At 32.4% G+C, this 17609-nt stretch overlaps 1 protein-coding gene across 3 annotated transcripts in view; it reads right to left on the bottom strand.

Annotated features, from left to right (window-relative positions):
* The window catches only part of SP1173 (major facilitator superfamily domain-containing protein SP1173), a 281971-nt gene that overhangs the window by 60428 nt on the left and 203934 nt on the right, over positions 1–17609 (bottom strand). Inside the window, exon 1 of one of the 3 annotated variants that reach the window (XM_075358235.1) lies at positions 9794–9945. The exons of 1 other annotated variant lie outside the window; for it this stretch is intronic. The gene's annotated coding sequence lies outside the window, so the exon portion shown is untranslated. Of the gene's footprint in view, positions 1–9782; positions 9946–17609 lie in introns of those variants that run through there. One more of the 3 variants, XM_075358236.1, reaches the window with a different exon arrangement.

The raw sequence follows: 17609 nt of genomic DNA, 5'->3' as shown, positions 1-17609 counted from the left end.
GTGAAAAATACACCATTATTCAATCAATATAACTCTTAAATAAAAACCACATACCCAGCGATCAAGACCCTCAAAGTAGATAACACTACCAGAATATGTCAAACAATACTGCTAACAATAGGTATCACAGATAAAGAATTAGTAATTCTTCACTCCGTATAATGTTAAAAAATACCGCTCCTTAAGTGTGAGTGAAAAATACACCATTATTCAGTCAATATAACTCTTAAATAAAAACCACATACCCAGCGATCAAGACCCTCAAAGTAGATAACACTACCAGAATATGTCAAACAATACTGCTAACAATAGGTATCACAGATAAAGAATTAGTAATTCTTCACTCCGTATAATGTTAAAAAATACCGCTCCTTAAGTGTGAGTGAAAAATACACCATTATTCAATCAATATAACTCTTAAATAAAAACCACATACCCAGCGATCAAGACCCTCAAAGTAGATAACACTACCAGAATATGTCAAACAATACTGCTAACAATAGGTATCACAGATAAAGAATTAGTAATTCTTCACTCCGTATAATGTTAAAAAATACCGCTCCTTAAGTGTGAGTGAAAAATACACCATTATTCAATCAATATAACTCTTAAATAAAAACCACATACCCAGCGATCAAGACCCTCAAAGTAGATAACACTACCAGAATATGTCAAACAATACTGCTAACAATAGGTATCACAGATAAAGAATTAGTAATTCTTCACTCCGTATAATGTTAAAAAATACCGCTCCTTAAGTGTGAGTGAAAAATACACCATTATTCAATCAATATAACTCTTAAATAAAAACCACATACCCAGCGATCAAGACCCTCAAAGTAGATAACACTACCAGAATATGTCAAACAATACTGCTAACAATAGGTATCACAGATAAAGAATTAGTAATTCTTCACTCCGTATAATGTTAAAAAATACCGCTCCTTAAGTGTGAGTGAAAAATACACCATTATTCAGTCAATATAACTCTTAAATAAAAACCACATACCCAGCGATCAAGACCCTCAAAGTAGATAACACTACCAGAATATGTCAAACAATACTGCTAACAATAGGTATCACAGATAAAGAATTAGTAATTCTTCACTCCGTATAATGTTAAAAAATACCTTCCTCAGTTCTTTTGAGATGTTGACAAACTCGCGTTAAATAGCGTACTTTAACCCCTTGAGATTCTGTGGATTATATTTTTAGATGTTTCCTTTCAGTAAGCTCACTACCGATGAACTGAAGGTGAACATTCAACAAGAAATCAACAGCATCGACAACAGCTTTTTGTGTCAGATGACTGAATATAACTTGACCATAAAAGTGCATCCATGGACAGAGCGCATATTTGGAACAGCTTTTATAAAAATATTGTAAATTCTTTCCAGTTTACCAATTTAATTTAATTTACGTTTTAATTTCTTCAATTGATTCACAAAATGTTATAAATTGCAACTGCGTTTAGTCCATAGCGGTTTGGTTTTAACTCACCCAGTATACTATATTATGTATAAAAGTATATTATACAGAGTGTATCACGAAGTTCTCTCAGCACTTTCATAACCTACTCTACTCGTGAAAATAATGGAAAAGGTCACGTAAACATATGTCCTAAAATCCTTCATTTGCGAGTTACAGCAAGTGAAAAATTTCACTCGGATTTTCAGCTACCCTGGTGAAATGAGGACATACTGAAATTATTACAACATTAATTAAGGGGCAGAATTAGGAATTTCTTATAGTTTTTGACCTCAAAAATCAAATAAAATAGGTCCCAGAACGATATTTACAGTATATTTAGATTAATATGGGGTGAAATCCAATAAGTTGGGGTAAAAAATCCTGTTTTTATGTTTAACGTACAATAACTTTATTAAATAGGTGATAAAAACATAAAACTTAAAAAAAAACCATGTAAAGAATTTAATCTGAACAAAATGGTGTAAGATAAGTTGAATAAAACAAATAAAATTAAGAATTTAATTTAGAAACGGTTCACTAGACCAAAGTGCAATATTCATACCAGAATATAATAAATGTTCAAAAATGAGCCAGCCATTTTCAACACATTTCTTGGCATGCTTCTGTACTGCTTTTGTATATTCAGGGCTGTGGTTAAGTTTGTCAGCCGCATCCATAATGTGGACAATTAATTCCTTACAAGAATGTATTTTTTGTTTTGTATAAAATATTTTGGATACATTCCCAGATGCTAAAATCTAAAGGTGTTAGATCAGGCGATCTTGATGGCCACGAATGTGGACCTTCAAGACCGATTTATTCCTCAGGGAAATGATAATTTAAGTGAGTGGAAACGGCAGAAGAGAAGTGAGGAGGCGCGCCATAATGCTTTAAGTATAATTTGCGTCTCGGCGCTAGAGAAACATCTTCAAGCAAATGCGGCAATTCCTCTTGAAGAACGTGCAAGTAGACCTCCGCAGTTGAGCGGCCAGGTAATATGAACGTTTCACACCGCTTACTATGAAGAAGACCACATCATATGTCGACGCTAAATCGGTGTTGATGAAGATTTACTTCTGCCTGTTTGCTTATTGCCTAAGTTGTTGAGGCCATCTCGAATGAAATTTGCCTCGTCGGTAAACTAAACATACTTGCAGGGTTGTCGATTTGTATTCCACCAGTTGCATTACTCCAAGCGAAGAGGGACGTCTCCTGGCAAAAAATGTTGAATCGATTGTTTATGACAAGGATAAAACTTGTTTTGTTTGTGTCATCCAAACCATCAAATGCGAAACTGCGATCCGCTGGGAAAGACGTCATCTACTGACGCCTGGACTGAGCTGATCTCCATCGGTAATAATTTCTTCAATAACAGGGTAGTATTGGACAGATCGTTCTTAGCTGGTACAAACACTAAGTAGCGAATCTGTTTCCCAAAGATTGCGAAAAGTGCTGCTAATTGTTTTGGGTTCTGGAATCCTGCGATTCGGAAAACGTATTTCATATTGTACTACCAGTTAGCTGTAATATAATTACCATTAAACACAACCAAAATGATTACCATATCAGCGTATTCCTCTGTTGTAAATAAGTACGGCATTATTTCAATGGAAAATCGATCACGTTCAAACTAAAATTCACAGAAAACCTTCGCAAACAACACAGTTCACGGTACCCGATATACTTATGGTACCTTACAGAATGATTTAAACACTAAATACAGCATTGCGCATTGTTGATCAGCTGTTGTTATTTTATTTTATTGCCAACTTTGAAATAATAACTTTTTAAATAATTTATTGTATTTCTGATATTAATAAAATTACTATCTAATTAGTATTTATTTACTTTTATTTTACAATTGTTGTGTAATTTTCAGGATATTTTTAACAGTTTTGTTTTTACAAGTATTTCACATCTCCAGAAAAAATTTGATTTTCGTTTACATTAAAGAAGTATTTTTCTGACAAACGTAGTAATGTACTGTTTCTGAATAAAATTCGAATTTTTCTTTGTTTTATTCAATTTATCTTACAAATATTTTTCAGAATTAAATTATCTACAAGTTTTCTTTAAATTTTTTTATGTTTATTACCCACTTAACAAAATTATTGTAGATCAAACTTAACAAAAAAACAGCTTTTTACCACAATTTATAAGTTTTCACTCCAGTTTTCTCAAAAACTACAGCAGATAAGGTTTTGGGATCTATTTTATTCATTTTTTCAGGTCAAAATCCATATAAAATCATTAATTCTGCTCCTTAATTAGCGTTCTAAAAATTTCAGTACGACTCGCTTCACCGGGGTAACTGAAATCCGAGCGAAATTTTTCACTGGCCGTAACTCACAAACGAAGCATTTCAGGACAAATGTTTATATGAACTTTGTCAATTATTTTCACGTGTAATAAAAGCAGGTTATAAAAGCCCCGGGAGAACGGTCGTGATTGTAGGTATATATACAAAACGTTTAAAGACGTTACAAAATACGTTACTACAAAACGTTTAAAAATTTAAATAAGTCCGGTATGTTGATTGACGTTAAAAATATAGTAAAATTCTAAAAATAAATTCAACGAATTATTAACGAGTTCTTATCTGTCTTTTTAAAACACAACGCTTGTCATCATGCCGTCATGACAACATTTGTAACAACCCACATGAGAATTCGAGTATATAATGATAACACCCACTAACAATAATAATACGTAATTATATCAACCAGCAAAATTACTTGAGTAATATTACTATCCATAAAAATAATTGTATACGTAATTCTACAAACCCACTTGCTTCAAAACCCATCCGACTATTTAAATGATATCCTGAATTTTTTGCAACAAACGCGCAAGCACGCAAACACACACACACACACACACACACACACACACACACACACAAAATTAAATAAAGTGCTCACGAAGTAGATATGAAGTTTTATATCTTATTTTATTCACGACGATCGGCGATGAAAATTATTTAAAACTACAAATTTTTTCAAACGATAAACTTAACCAAATTTTACATACATACATTTTAAATAAATAAAATACTTAAAAACATTTACAGTAACCGTATAGTAACTTCTTCCAGTTACTAAAGACGCTTCCGTTCTTACCTTTATAAGAACAGAAGCGTCCTTATTAAAAAAATCTGTTTGTGCACCACACGACTTCCTTGTACGCCTATTAAATTACACATATACATTTTTTTTAAATGAAAAATACATAGAATTTTATTTCATTATTAACTTCTGATATTTTCATTTTTTTTTATTGTTATTGAATTATTATTTATCGTAATTTTTTTTTTATAATCAGAGATTAATAATTATTAATAAATCAATATATTTAAATTAAAAAAAGTTCAAAAAAAATTTGGAGATGAAGTCTCTCTCTTTTTCCTGTTTAGCCTCCGGTAACTACCGTTTAGATAATACTTCAGAGGATGAATGAGGATGATATGTATGAGTGTAAATGAAGGATGAATGAGGATGATATGTATGAGTGTAAATGAAGTGTAGTCTTGTACATTCTCAGTTCGACTATTCCTGAGATGTGTGGTTAATTGAAACCCAACCACCAAAGAACACTGGTATCCATGATCTAGTATTGGAGATGAAGTCTGATTCGAACCGATGAGCCTACTCCTTGTAAGATCCAAATATTTCATCAATTAAAATTTTATTTGGTATAATTGTGGAACCAACGAAAATAAGTACCACTTATGATATATCGTTGAAAAGTTATCTTATGAGGGCTTATTACTGAAGTTAAGAAAAATCCAATTTTTTTTTAGATTTTGGACTTTTCTGGACACTTTTGGGCCAGTCGATTGCAATCAAAAGGGGAGGTGCACAACTAATGTTACAACAGTCCTGAAGCCAAAATTTCAACACCCTACGGCTAATCGTTTTTGAGTTATGCTAAAAAAATATATAGATATCACGCCGAAACTAGTCAAAATGGATTCAGGGATGGTGTCAAAATGAATATTTCCGTTGAAATCTGAAAACCAAAATTTTTTGCCATGACAATACTTCCATTATTTCGTACAACAAAGGAAAGATATATCTTTGTTTATTTTGTATATAGTTTTTATTTTACATGTTTATGTATTTTACATAGTTTACGATGTTGTTTTTTTCTGGATTATACAATATTATTAATATAAATATTAAAAAATTGCCGAATTTTTTAAAAGAAATAAAAGATTTTTTTACAGAAACGATATAATATTACTTGTCGAAAGATTTTTAAATATTTATTAAACATTATTAATAAACTGAATTTTTTTACATTAAATTCAATGCGTACATAAATTCATAGTCAATTAATTTTCATTTACGCCTTTTGAACTGTAAATTATCTTGTAGTTTTTTTTTTATATTTAATATCCTGATGTATTTACATGAAGATTTCTCTTATTTCAAATAAGAGAAAGAAGAAAATCTAAGTGTCGTGAATTATTGCTAAAAAAAAAAAAAAATCGATTTAGAAATAGACAAAAGAAAAACAAACATAAAAAAAATTGAACAGAAACGAGGATAATGAGTCATTCATAATTAAAACAAAGGAAGGAAACAAAACCAGATATATAATTTTAGTTAATAAAATAACAAAGGATAGACTAAGTAAAGTAACAATCAAAAGCAAACTGGCTTATACACAAAAGAATCTACCATAAATATAAATTAAAAAAATATTCAGAAAAATATCTGTGTGGAACGTAGTAACTTATGATATCAAAATATGATCAACTGGAAAAGTAACCCACCAGGTGGTCTAGTAGTGAACTCATCGCATATCAGTTGATTTCGAAGTCGAGAGTTGTAAGGATCAAATTCTATTTGAATACTAAATCGTGGATACCGTTATTCTTTTGTGGTTGGGTTTCAATTAGCCACATATCTCAGGAGTGGTTGACCTGAGACTGTACAAGAGTACACTTCATTTACATTCATACAAATCATCCTATGAAGTAATACCTTACTTTCTGATGCTAAACAGAAAAAAAAACAAAACTGGAAAAGCAGATAAAAAGAAAAGATGCCTCAGAAATGAGATGTAATAGAAGTTTGTTGAAAATTAAATGGGTTAATAAAATATGAAAAAAAGTCTAAACACTAATAGAAAAAGAATAGAAATTTATGGTAAACAAAGCACATCTTATAAAGAAAAAACTACAGTAAATGGGTAGGTTATAAATTAAAACATCCTGGTTTATTTAACAGGATATGTAGAAGATAAAAAGCGGTAAAGGAATACAAATATTAGAAAATATGAAAGATGTAGGATGTACGATGTTGCGATTGAATGGATTTAAAGATTAGCAACCCATAGGATTAGTCTAGTGGTGAATACACCTTCGCAAATCAGCTGATTTCGAAGTCGAGAGTTCCAACGTTGAAATCCTAATAAAGGGATTTACTTTTGTACGGATTTGAATACTAGATCGTGGATACCACTGTTCTTTGGTGGTTGGGTTTCAATTAACCACACATCTCAGAAACGGTCGACCTGTACAAGACTACACTTCACTTACTCATACATATCATCCTCTGAAGTAATATCTAATAATGATTCTCGGAGGCTAAACAGGAAAAAAAAATACTAAACAGAAAGTAACAGCGTACATTTTCAAACCGATCAAATGACAAGGAAACTTAAAAAAAAAAAACCAGAGTTGCATAACTTTGGCCTTGACATATTCCAAATATGCGAAAGAGTTTTTAAACAATAATGACTTCATTGATTATTTAAAATCGATCAGATGAATAATTAAATATAAAAAGGAAAACGAATTTGGTAAATGAGTTTAGAAATCGATTTCAACAAGGTACTTCTAAAGGTTCTGGCAATATTTCATTAGGTGAAAGCATCGAATTTACCTCAAGTAAAAATTAATATCGCTTTATAAAATTCCCTTATAAGGAAACATTTTAATTAAATATCGCGCTTAGATGTAAAATTTATTTAATACTATTAAAAAAACTAATAAAATATGAAATCTATTATCGCCTTACTCATTGCTTAAACCTTAACTAAACAGATGTACAATGACGTAATTGAACCTATTGTGACTTATGACTACGAATGTTGGGAGGTGAGCGAACAGGGAGCGTTTGAAGGGTTTGGAAATGGATTTTTTCCGAAGAGTATGTGGACTTTCAAAACTGGACCGAATCAGGAATTCGGTTACTTAGAAACAGGGCAAAAAGGACGACTTCCATAATCAAAAGAATCGAAAAAAAACAATTGTTTGGTATGGACATGTTCAACGGATGACTGAGGAGAGGTTGCCAAAAAGGGTGTTACATTATTGTCCTGTCGTAAGAAGGAATAGAGGTAAACTCAGAAAGACGTAAAGAGAAAGGGTACAGAGGGTGATAGAAAAGAGACGAATGGTGGAGAGTGACTGGATGGACAGAAAAGTATGAAGATCGAGATGCACGATGCGGAGTAATCTGTATGAACCCCGTTTAAAGTGAAGTATATCCCCACCCTTAAGTCCGATGGGCTTGAAATACTACTATCTTTAAAATGAATTTCAAGTTCTTATGTCTCCACAAACAATTGAAATTTTAAGTTTTAAAACGAACTCTTTTAACTGGTTACGTTCAAAATGCATTGGCATTAATGTTTTACATATAAAAATATTTGAGCCAAATTTAAAATTTCAATACGATACGAAGTTATTTTTCAACATAGAAGGTAACATACATAAGTATATACATGTTTCCGAAATTTTGTACGGTTTTTTTTTTGTGTTTTTCGGATAGTGTTATCATAAAGCATCGACATTTGCAAAAAAAATAGTTTGACCGATCACCATACTTTATAGTTGTAGATGTTGCAGCAGCTATGTAGGATAACTATTGCCGGGATGGTAATAAATTCATTTGTTAAATATATACCTTTCTGTTTATTTTAAAATATCTAAGTCTGTCATATTTTAGTTCATTCCAAAAGTATATGATTGATCTATTGAAAAAAATTTCACATTTTTCCTTGGATAATTTTTTTATTAATATTTATTTTTAAAATTGTTCTTGAGAGCGAATGGAAGGTAATAATTTATAAGAGTGTACGAGAACTGCAAAAAGTTTACGAAATTTAATAAATACTCGTACACATTATTGAAAGTAAACATCAGTTTAACAGAAAATATACAGTAACAACATATAAGACAGTGAAATCAATGCGCTGAAGCTGGCCAGTCTGAGTTCCCATTTTTTCTTTAACTCGGTTCTTCATGCTCCAATTTTCCGAGGTGTATTTCGTTCTACGCTTCATGCTTAGATTCCGGTCCATGTAACGACAACGCGTGGGATGTCAGAAATAAATTTTAAGGTAAAATATTGATCGATTTGAACAGTGGCGGTTTGTAGCTAAAATTAGTAGGGAGTGCTGCTCCAGAAAAGTTTTTTCTGGGCCTTTTCAAGGCCGTGGTTAAAGTTTTCTGTAAAATAAAAGAACCGAAAAAAATTAAGCAAATAGAATAGCTGAAAAAAGGACAATAATCTAATTCTACACTTGAACACATTCAAGCATACGGTACACGGTTTAACCAAATAAATAATAAATAATACAGATAATATTTTTTAGTATTATTAAATAATCATTTAATAAAATGTCCGCTTAAAAACACTATAGACCAACGGTGCTTAATTAAAATTTTTAAGTACACAGTAACAAATACATAATTAAATTTTACTAATTACTTTCTCTTTCGCCCTTCCAGCGTGTTTTTGGACAGATTTGGCAACCAAAGAGTAGAGCTCTTGCTTTCCACAGTCTCCTGATCGCTATTAAAAAAAAAAAAAAACTAAACCGCTTTCATATTCTTTCCACCGACTAAACTAGAAAAGGGAAGGAACAAGTAGCGTTCCATATACACGCGTAGTAAAAAAAAATAACTACCTTCCACCAGCAAGCCGGAGTCGGCACTGCGGGAGCGACAGTGCTCTCTTCCTCGCAGCCTGGCGTGCAGCTTCCTATGTGCGCAAGCGCAAAACAGCCAAACACTACGCCGCGGAACTGTAGAGCGCATAAAGATTTTTGTATTTTTTTTTCATAAACTGGGGGATGGCTACTGACATCAAGCTTAAGGATTACATATTGTACAAATATAAAGAAAGAATTAAAGAAAAAAGGATTCATTATATTAAATGTTATCGATAATATAAAGTGGAAATAAGGGATGCTGCAGTTCCGCAGTGCCTATATACGCAAGCCGCCACTGGATTTGAAAGTAGAAATATTGTAAAATAAATTTTATTTCAATTAAGTTATTTTGATAGATATAATACCTTAAATTTACCATTCGGTTTATTTTATCCAGAGCCTAACGCAATCGTCACAAGTTCGATCTCCAACGAATACAATGTAACACACCACGCTAGTTAATAGATCGATCCTACACTCACTACAGCTAAAATATAACTAACGTATCTTTCTCTTGAAATCATATCGTATTACTGTAATTCTTCGAAAAACAACAACGCAACGTAATATTCATTCAATATTATACAGAATGACGTAATCTACCGAGTGACCGTGATTATTAACTTAACCTACAACCTACTGATATAATAAAATGTATATTTACACAATATGACAGCAATAAGTTATAAATAAAAACAGTACATCTATAAATGGTTATGTCATTTTTTTTTCTCTTATTATACATGCTAAGAAGTGACGGTATGCAACTTTTATGGCTAATAAAAGTAATATACATATGATAATAATGTCCTTCATCTTAACACAGTATATATAAATGCATTAAAAAAAATTATTACATTTTACGATATATAAGAACTATCGCATGAAAATAAACAAGAACAAAACAAAAGTAATGAAATGTAGTAGAAATAACAAAGATGTAAAATTACTAAAGATGGACGAAGCAGGAGCGATATAAAATGCCGAATAGCACAAGCGAAACGAGCCTTCAGTAAGAAATATAATTTGTTTACATCAAAAATTAATTTAAATGTCAGGAAAAGATTTTTGAAAGTATACGTTTGGAGTGTCGCTTTATATGGAATTGAAGCTTGGACGATCGGAGTATCTGAGAAGAAAAGATTAGAAGCTTTTGAAATGCGGTGCTATAGGAGAATGTTAAAAATCAGATGGGTGGATAAAGTGACAAATGAAGAGGTATTGCGGCAAATAGATGACGAAAGAAGCATTTGGAAAAATATAGTTAAAAGAAGAGACAGACTTATAGGCCACATACTAAGGCATCCTGGAATAGTCGCTTTAATATTGGAAGGACAGGTAGAAGGGAAAAATTGTGTAGGCAGGCCACGTTTGGAGTATGTAAAACAAATTGTTGGGGATGTAGGATGTAGAGGGTATACTGAAATGAAACGACTAGCACTAGATAGGGAATCTTGGAGAGCTGCATCAAACCAGTCAAATGACTGAAGACAAAAAAAAAAAAGATATATAAATTCATCGCTAAATAAAAAAGCACATTAATCATTGTCCGTTATATTCAGACAAAAGGTTTTTTTTATAGATGCTGAATTGTATTGTCTCATGTTGAATTACACTTTAATTTTTGTTATTTATAATAATAAAAACAATTGTAACAATTAAAAAGCAGGATCGCTAAAATATTTAAAAAAATAAATAAATTCAACTGAAAAAAACAAGGTATGAAAATAAAGAACCAAACATCGTTATGCAGTATTTAATTAAATAAAATAATGGGTGGCCAATCAACTTACAGACAGTTTTAATTTGTTTAAATATATTTTTCATGTTGTAGAAATAGCAGGCATTTAAGGTTGTCAAATGATTTAAGTTTTCACCAGGTCTTACAGTGATAATAAAATTTTGTCCAACGAAAATATTTAAATGCAGTCGGGGGGGCTGTGAGCAGTAATTGTCCTGTATTAAAGAGCTCTGAATAGCAATTATTCTATATTAAAGGGCCCCTTCGATAGCATTTAGAAATGTTCGTTGAAAGACAAAATTTTCTTATCGATGTAAGACCTAGTGAGAACTTAAACCTTAATTGGCTGTTATTTCTAGAAAAATATGTTTAAACAAATAAAAACTGTCTAAAAGTTGATTGGTTACCCGTTATTTTATTTAATTAAATACTTAAAACAATGTTTAGTCCTTTATTTCCATACCTTATTTTTTTTTTTTTAGTTCAAATTATTTTTTATTTCTTGGTAGTCGAGTTTTTTTAAATTTTTATAATTGTTTTTATTATTTAATACTTTATAGTGCCTCCTCTATGAATCATGAGACCTTGCCGTTGGTGAGGGGGCTTGAGTGCTCAGGGATACAGAGTAGCTGGACCGAAGGTGCAACCATATCGGAGAGGTATCTGTTGAGAGCCAGACTAAGGAATGATTCCTGAAAGAGGGCAGCAGCTCTTTCAGTAGTTGTTAGGGGCGTAAGTCACAATGACTTAAATGGCCATATCAGCATCACTCAGTCCTCTGAAAACTGCGCAGCTGAAAGCAATGGAAAACTACAGCTGTTTTTTTTTCCAAGAAAATGTGGCTCTGCATTTTCAAAAGCAATAATGGAGGCGCCTTCCTTGGTAAAATATTCTGGAGGTAAAATAGTCCCCCGTTCGGATCTCCGGGTGGGGACTACTAAGGAAGGGGTCACCAGAAAAGTAAAAAATAACATTCTACGAGTCGGAGCGTGGAATGTTAGAAGCTTAAAAAAGGTTGGTAGGCTAGAGAATTTAAAAAGGGAAATGGATAGGGTAAACGTGGATATAGTAGGAATTAGTGAGGTTCGGTGGGAAGAGGAAGGCGACTTTTGGTCGGGTGACTTTAGAGTAATTAACTCAGCGTCAAATAATGGGCAGGCAGGAGTAGGTTTCGTGATGAACAAGAAAATAGGGAGGAGAGTGGAGTATTTCAAGACGCATAGCGATAGAGTCATTGTAATAAGGATAAATTCAAAACCTAAACCGACAACGATTGTTAACGTCTATATGCCTACAAGCGCCCATGATGATGATGAGGTAGAATGTGTATACGAAGAGATTGATGAAGCAATTAAACACGTAAAAGGAGATGAAAATTTAATAATAGTTGGAGATTGGAATGCAAGCATTGGAAAAGGCAAGGAAGGAAATATAGTGGGTGAATACGGGCTGGGCAAAAGGAATGAAAGAGGGGACCGACTTATAGAGTTTTGCACGAAGTATAATTTAGTAATTGCCAACACCCAATTTAAAAATCGTAATAGAAGAATATACACTTGGAAAAAGCCAGGCGATACTGCAAGGTATCAGATAGATTATATCATGGTCAAGCAAAGATTTAGAAATCAACTCGTGGACTGCAAAACTTACCCTGGAGCAGACATTGATAGCGACCATAATTTGGTGATAATGAAATGTAGATTGGGGTTTAAAAACCTGAAGAAAAGGTGTCAGATGAATCGGTGGAATTTAGAGAAGCTTGAGGAAGAGGAGGTAAAGAAGATTTTTGAGGAGGACATCGCAAGAGGTCTGAGTAAAAAAGATAAGATAGAAAATGTAGAAGAAGAATGGGAGAATATTAAAAAAGAAATTCTTAAATCAGCAGAAGCAAACTTAGGCGGAATAAAGAGAACTGGTAGAAAACCTTGGGTTTCAGACGATATATTGCAGCTGATGGATGAACGTAGAAAATATAAGAATGCTAATGATGAAGAAAGTAAAAGGAACTATCGGCAATTAAGAAATGCTATTAACAGGAAGTGCAAACTGGCGAAAGAAGAGTGGATTAAAGAAAAGTGTTCAGAAGTGGAAAGAGAAATGAATATTGGTAAAATAGACGGAGCATACAGGAAAGTTAAGGAAAATTTTGGGGTACATAAATTAAAATCTAATAATGTGTTAAACAAAGATGGTACACCTATATATAATACGAAAGGTAAAGTCGATAGATGGGTGGAATATATTGAAGAGTTATACGGAGGAAATGAATTAGAAAATGGTTTTATAGAGGAAGAAGAGGAAGTTGAGGAGGATGAAATGGGAGAAACAATACTGAGATCTGAATTTAAGAGAGCATTAAAAGATTTAAATGGCAGAAAGGCTCCTGGAATAGACGGAATACCTGTAGAATTACTGCGCAGTGCAGGGGAGGAGGCGATTGATAGATTATACAAACTGGTGTGTAATATTTATGAAAAAGGGGAATTTCCGTCAGACTTCAAAAAAAGTGTTATAGTAATGATACCAAAGAAATCAGGGGCAGATAAATGTGAAGAATACAGAACAATTAGTTTAACTAGTCATGCATCAAAAATCTTAACTAGAATTCTATACAGAAGAATTGAGAGGAGAGTGGAGGAAGTGTTAGGAGAAGACCAATTTGGTTTCAGGAAAAGTATAGGGACAAGGGAAGCAATTTTAGGCCTCAGATTAATAGTAGAAGGAAGATTAAAGAAAAACAAACCAACATACTTGGCGTTTATAGACCTAGAAAAGGCATTCGATAACGTAGACTGGAATAAAATGTTCAGCATTTTAAAAAAATTAGGGTTCAAATACAGAGATAGAAGAACAATTGCTAACATGTACAGGAACCAAACAGCAACAGTAGCAATTGAAGAACATAAGAAAGAAGCCATAATAAGAAAGGGAGTCCGACAAGGATGTTCTCTATCTCCGTTACTTTTTAATCTTTACATGGAACTAGCAGTTAATGATGTTAAAGAACAATTTAGATTCGGAGTAACAGTACAAGGTGAAAAGATAAAGATGCTACGATTTGCTGATGATATAGTAATTCTAGCCGAGAATAAAAAGGATTTAGAAGAAACAACGAACGGCATAGATGAAGTCCTACGCAAGAACTATCGCATGAAAATAAACAAGAACAAAACAAAAGTAATGAAATGTAGTAGAAATAACAAAGATGGACCGCTGAATGAGAAAATAGGAGGAGAAAAGATTATGGAGGTAGAAGAATTTTGTTATTTGGGAAGTAGAATTACTAAAGATGGACGAAGCAGGAGCGATATAAAATGCCGAATAGCACAAGCTAAACGAGCCTTCAGTAAGAAATATAAGTTGTTTACATCAAAAATTAATTTAAATGTCAGGAAAAGATTTTTGAAAGTGTATGTTTGGAGTGTCGCTTTATATGGAAGTGAAACTTGGACGATCGGAGTATCTGAGAAGAAAAGGTTAGAAGCTTTTGAAATGTGGTGCTATAGGAGAATGTTAAAAATCAGATGGGTGGATAAAGTGACAAATGAAGAGGTATTGCGGCAAATAGATGAAGAAAGAAGCATTTGGAAAAATATAGTTAAAAGAAGAGACAGACTTATAGGCCACATACTAAGGCATCCTGGAATAGTCGCTTTAATATTGGAAGGACAGGCAGAAGGGAAAAATTGTGTAGGCAGGCCACGTTTGGAGTATGTAAAACTAATTGTTGGGGATGTAGGATGTAGAGGGTATACTGAAATGAAACGACTAGCACTAGATAGGGAATCTTGGAGAGCTGCATCAAACCAGTCAAATGACTGAAGACAAAAAAAAAAAAAAAAAAAAATTATAGAAGCACCCTATTGCACCTTCCAAAACAGCGCCCCATAGGCACCCCGTTTGTTACCAGTCCATGGCGATGATTGTTCTAGCCTCGCACGAGGTACTCGTATCTTCTCACCACTTTAGCCTTACACGCAGTCCCCACGGGAAGCCTATTACTACTAAACAGAGATTTTTATTAAGTAGAAATTTTTTAATATTTTTTTTTTTTTTATTCAACGTAAATTTATTTCTATTATTTTTGTAATTTTATTCATTCGATTGATCTGAATCATTCATTTCAAATCCAGCTAACACAGTGATAGAGGCTCACAGTTCACAGTTTATTAATTTAATTCAACCGGCAAATCTTCACTACTAAATATATATATATATATATATATATATATATATATAGAACCTACGACACTCCCGGAAGCGTAAGGATTCCAACGCGGGATCATACATGTAAATCGGATCGGCTGTTGAGGTGGTACGGTGGAACAAACAAATATTCATACATACAAACATCCTAAAAACATTACACTCCTTTTTGGGCAGTCGTGTAGAAATACATAACTCAGAATAATGTTCGAATCTATATTCGTAAACTTTAAATCAGAGCAAAAAATAATAAATTAATTTTCTTCATATCACTACGAATCCCCGTGGAGAATTTTAAAGCCATGATTTCATTACATAACATGCCTTTGTAGCAAAATTAAGTAACATCTCTTAGAAAACCAAAAACTTACTGAGTACATAACCTCAATGCTGTGTACACTGTAACAAAGCGGAGTTTTATAGCGGAGAAAATATTACCCATCTGTTTTCGGCATAGAATAGATGAAACTAACAATATTTGTTATATAACAATGTTAAAGAGCGCTTACGGTTGTCTAGCAATGTTATACGTATAATATTCTTGAGATAACGCATTGTAAACTGTAATCTGAGACAGTTGTGTGTGTAGGTTGCATATGAGTGTTGTGTCTACTTCTAGTATGTTTTATTTTTGTACAAATGGAAAACGTATTGGGATAAAGATGAAGTCGTAAAATTGATCCCTGGAATCTCAGTTGTTTTCATTACAAGGGGAGGGATCTGTATCACAACGTATAGAATAGAAATCTTCGGGAAATAGAAGGTAATCAAAATAGATAGAAAAAAACAAAGAGAGAAATCTGATCAACGCGCTAGTTTCAGCGCGTTGATTTCAACGCGGTAGTTTCAGCGCGTTGATTTCACTTTCTTTATGTGTAGTTTTAACAAATGTTTTCTGTAATTGTTATTTTCTGTTTAATATTATTCTTTCTTTGAAGAACTTACACTTATTAAATTCTATACACTTCTCCAGTTTTCACGCGTCGTATTATATATACATTTATAAACTTCCATCTGCTCTCATGAACATAATTTTTATCCGTAAAAATAAATAATAATAAAATTAAGGTATACAAGAAAATAATGGAATGTTTAATTTTATGTAATATTTCAATAGATCAATTACAGCTTCACACGTTTGTAACGAATACGGGATATGGAAGACTTGGATAATCTGAAAAAGTAACTGAAAAATGAGGCTCTGACGTGAATCTCCAGATTCAATATACCTTACGATTAGAGCAACTTCTCTTGCAAAAATAATATTCCTGAAAGATATTCCGGTTATCGTATTTCGATAACTGTTTTGGTTGTACGTAAACAACATGGCAAACAACAAAGTTAAACATTTTTTTTTTTGTTCAAAAAAACAAGAAACAGCATCCGTGAAAATGGCAGTTCTTGAGGTAATTTGTAATGAGAGAATCATTTCTTTTCTAACATTTAAACCAAGAGAAGTATAATCCTACAGATGAAAATTAAATCATGAAATTCTAATACCAGCTTCCAGAAAAACTTTTAACAAAAATAATACGTAAATGTTCAATTACACTTGCAAATATAAAATAGACTTTGCCAATGAGAAGAGTTGAAGAGTAAAATGATAATTCTTCAAATAAAAATACGTTAAAAAAAAACAGAATGCACAAAAAATGTGTAGATTTCAATGAAAATGAAAGTGAAAAGATAGAACTTCCTGATAAAACAGATCAAATATGCAAAATACATTTGATGAAAAAAAATTAAACAGAATTACTCTTCGCTTTACAAACTGAAAAGTATTTTCAAAAAACAAACCCCAGAAATATTGACTTAAGTTCTCCGAGAGAATTCCGGTAATGCTTCTCTATTAGAGTAGGTTTGAGTAAATATATAAACTATATGAACACAATTGAAAGTTTGATAAAACATTAAAAAACTGAACATTACGGAACTTCACAAAATTTAACCTTACACTTTTCCCTTTATCCTTTTCTCCATTTCTCACTTTCTTCCTTTTCCGTTTTCCATTTCTCTCTTTTGCCTTTTTTTAATTTTTTTTTATTTTTCCCGTCTTCTTTTTTTCCATTTTTCTCGAGCGTAAATAGGTCCAGTAGTTTTTTAGTTTATAGAGGACACACATGCGAACATTGCCTTTTATATATATTGTAATAAGGATAAAATCAAAACCTAAACCGACAACGATTGTTAACGTCTATATGCCTACAAGCGCCCATGATGATGATGAGGTAGAGTGTGTATACAA

This window comes from Lycorma delicatula, chromosome 2 (assembly GCF_047948215.1).
Source record: "Lycorma delicatula isolate Av1 chromosome 2, ASM4794821v1, whole genome shotgun sequence".
Lineage (NCBI taxonomy): Eukaryota > Metazoa > Arthropoda > Insecta > Hemiptera > Fulgoridae > Lycorma > Lycorma delicatula.
The sequence above is the reverse complement of the archived record's forward strand: the minus strand, read 5'-3'. Positions and strand labels throughout refer to the sequence as shown.